Source organism: Mustela nigripes, chromosome 5, assembly GCF_022355385.1.
Source record: "Mustela nigripes isolate SB6536 chromosome 5, MUSNIG.SB6536, whole genome shotgun sequence".
NCBI lineage: Eukaryota > Metazoa > Chordata > Mammalia > Carnivora > Mustelidae > Mustela > Mustela nigripes.
The window spans coordinates 53,589,542-53,593,107 of record NC_081561.1 but is presented as its reverse complement, the minus strand read 5'-3'; the positions used below and the strand labels follow the sequence as shown (position 1 = coordinate 53,593,107).

General features: G+C 35.5%; 1 pseudogene; it reads left to right on the top strand.

Moving 5' to 3' along the window:
• Positions 1-1,166: 1,166 nt before the first annotated feature.
• On the top strand, positions 1,167-1,541 carry LOC132017254 (small ribosomal subunit protein uS17m-like; annotated as a pseudogene).
• The last annotated feature ends 2,025 nt before the right edge of the window (positions 1,542-3,566 follow it).

Sequence of the window (3,566 nt, the reverse complement as noted above, 5' to 3'; positions counted from 1 at the left end):
CTATGGAAAGGAAGAGACAGGGAGAGAGAAACGGAAGAGAAGGAGGGGTGAAGGAAAGGATAAGTTCAGACTCTGGATTTCAAGCTACCTTTACCTTCTAATACAAAACAGATTTTTTCTATAAGCATTCCATTATGTATCAAAGGACGTGTTCTGCCTACATACATTGTCACCTCTATCTAGATACTTGCTCCTTATCTCTTGTCTAATGAAATTTTCTCTGTCATTCAAGAGCATTCTTAGATGGATGGAGCTGCTCCTCTTTCTATAAACTGGAATCGATTTCTCTCTTTCAACCCTCCTAACACTTGTTTACATCACTTGCATGTCACAGTTAAATAATATATTATAAAGTTGTTGGTATACACATTTCAGTTCTTCTGCTCCTTGAGTGTTGTTATTATTTATATCATGATGCTTAACCAAGCACATGTAACATTCATATTTATATAAAATTTGAATGTATTTGTATTATTGAATTACTTGAATTTGAATTTATTCAAGAGGATCTCAGATAATGGTGACTTTTATACTGCCACTGAGAATATCCATTTGATTAATTTTATTGTTTAATATGTAAGCATTTTTTGTTTTTTTAAGTGAAATTAGTTGGTACATCTGATTACTTTTAACCCTTTCACAGTAACCAGGTTGGAAAGTTCTACATTTAATCTAACAATGTTACCACAATTCTAATATTTATGAATAATCTGAAATCATCCAGCAGACTCTCTGGCCAGCCCTCCATAGGACACGCAAGGGGAAAGTAGAGTTGGGAGGTGAGAATCAGTCATGCCCTGCTGTTGCAGGGGGTGAATTCAGAGGAGAGAGATGCTGCCCAGTGAGAGCCTAGAGGTGAGGCGAGTGGCCTGACTCTGGGGTAGCATGGCGTGGGAGGATTGATCACTCCAACCTATCCTAGGTCTGCCAGAATTGATCAAGAAAGCAGTCCCAAGTAAAGGTCTCCTCCAGGGGGGAGAACACCCTAGCCATTCAGCCTAGCTCTTGGGGGCATGAGTAGTTGAGCTGTGAGGCTTTTCAGGGACAGGCACATAGGCACATCCAGTGGAAAGAAAGAAATAAGGGACACAAATAAAGACTCACATTTACCGCTACTGAGCACCTTCTAGGTTAAACCCTCAAAGCACTCCTGTGACCCAAGCCACATAATGTCAATAGTTCATTCATCCATTCATGCCAGATGGATGGTGGGGAAGGTGATTGGAACAGCAATGCAAAAAAACAGCTAACATGAGAGTGACCCAGCTTGTTTTCTATCCCTACTTATTAAAGTACTTTAATAATCAGTGATCTTCAGCAGTGCACAGTTGGGGATATTGTGCTTCTCAAAGCTCTACATGTTCCACAAACAAAGCTCATGAAACATGTACTGGCTGAAATCATTTTCAAAGTTGGACAAATCATAGATCCAGTGACCAGACTACTATCCAGTGACCAGCTACCTGGAAACTCCAGTTGGCTTTGAAACTACCTGCCTAACCAAAAATCTGGAAGAATTCAATATCTCTTCAGCTCAGTGAAGGAAGATTGGAAGAAGGAGCCAAAGGGAACGATTTACAAGTTTGCTTTGTGAAAAAAGAAATTTTTCTAAACTTCATTACAAACTGTCCAGTTTCTCTTCTGGTATTTATGGAGTAGCTAAAAGTAAATGAAGTAAATGCCTTGTTAAAATTCTTCATAAAAGTTTAAGGTCATGTTTTAAATTTCCTTTTCATTGGACATACTTTCCTCTTACAGTAAGTATGTCTAGCAATCCCCTGCATTGTTTTGTAAGCTTACTGTTTTAGAAGGTGTATTTTTTTTTAATTCAAAGGAATCTTTAATTTACCTTAGAATCTTTATTTGGGGGGGGAATCTTTTGATATAAAACAGATAAGATTGTGTTAAGTGAATATTTATTTCCAGTGGCATATTTCAAAATTAATTTTTTTCTCTGATTTAACCAGTTATAAATGGAAATGATCAACAGTCTGATCAGGGCCAGACTTTATCAGATTCTACCAAGAATGCTGACATATAGAAAATACAACTTGAAAATTGAAAAAAAAAATCTAAACTCAAGTTGTTCTGATGTTTTGCTTTCTTTTTTCTATGGGTAACTAAAACACATAATGCAGGGCCTGAAATATAGTAGGTCTATTAATAACTGTTAAATGACTAAATGAACAGAGATATTTTTGGCTTACCTTTTTTGATTTGTGACTCTAACAAACACCTATAATAATGGCAAATAATGTTTTTTGATGATGGCTTCTCCTTTCTTGAAAATAGCCAACAATAGTGAGGTAAGTTTGGTGTATAATAATAGTAGTCAAGCTTATAAAAGCAATTTTTAACCCCAAGAATGAAAAATAATGAAGAGTTTGATTTTTCTGCCAATTCAAAATCTTTTTAAACTAATTTGCGAGGCACAGTGTTTCTTTAGTCTTAAGTTATATTAATTCCATAAGAAGCATTTAGAAATAGTCTGTTTCTGTTTTTGCCTATTTTATACTCTGATTTGTTATATCAATGATATTACTTAAAACTTATTCGCTTGTGGGGTACCCAGGTTAAACTTCCCACTCTTGATTTTGCCTCAGGTCATGATCTCAGAGTCACAGGATCAAGCCCCATGTTGGGCTCCATGCTCAGCAGGGAGTCTGCTTGAGATTCTCTCTCTTCCCTCTCCTTCTGCCCCTCCCTCTGCTTGCACTCTCCCTCTCCTCTCAAGTAAATAAATAAATAAAATCTTTTAAAAACTTACTACTTGGTTTATTTTTTTGATGCTATCTGCCAATATCTGACCAGTTTAAGTGATAAAGCATATGTATTTAAATCACACTTCATGTGAAGTCAGGATTGGATACCATGTTGATCAGGCTCTATGAATACATGGGGTTTACAAGCAGGAACTGTGTTTATATGATTCAATTAAAATTGAGATGAACACTTCTTTATATAGGTTTATGTACAGCTAGGGAAGATAGCATGACAAACTAAACCATTAACATGATTCATAATCAATTTTGGACAATTGTTGTTCTTCCTTGCTCTATACCAAACAAAATATTATGATGTGTATCATTGTATGATTAACAGTGTACATGTAAGAGAAGCTGAATTTTAGATTACCTAGGGAAAAGAACAAGTCCAATGAGTTCTAGAGGTAGCAGACATTTAGAATGGTTTATATATAGCCCTGTCTGCAAGAAGAGTGACAGAGTAAGAGTCCTCCATAATTAATAGGGATAAAACTTTTCCCTTTCAATTCTTTTATGGTTCTATTATTCTAAAATAATAAGAAGCAGTAAAACCTGTATGTAATCTGGAGAATATTTGTTTTATTCTAAGCGTACTCAACGTTTCATCAGATCATTAGCTCCACCTGGCAAAATATACACCAGGTTATTTTCTCTGAACCTGTGCCACAATTTTTGATATAATCCTATAATGTAGTTGGTATATAATTCATTTTCCCTGAAATGAACACATTAGCTTAAAATATTGAGATGAGAAGTGTGTTTTAATTTGGAAACACTAAAACATTACATGATGGAAATTCA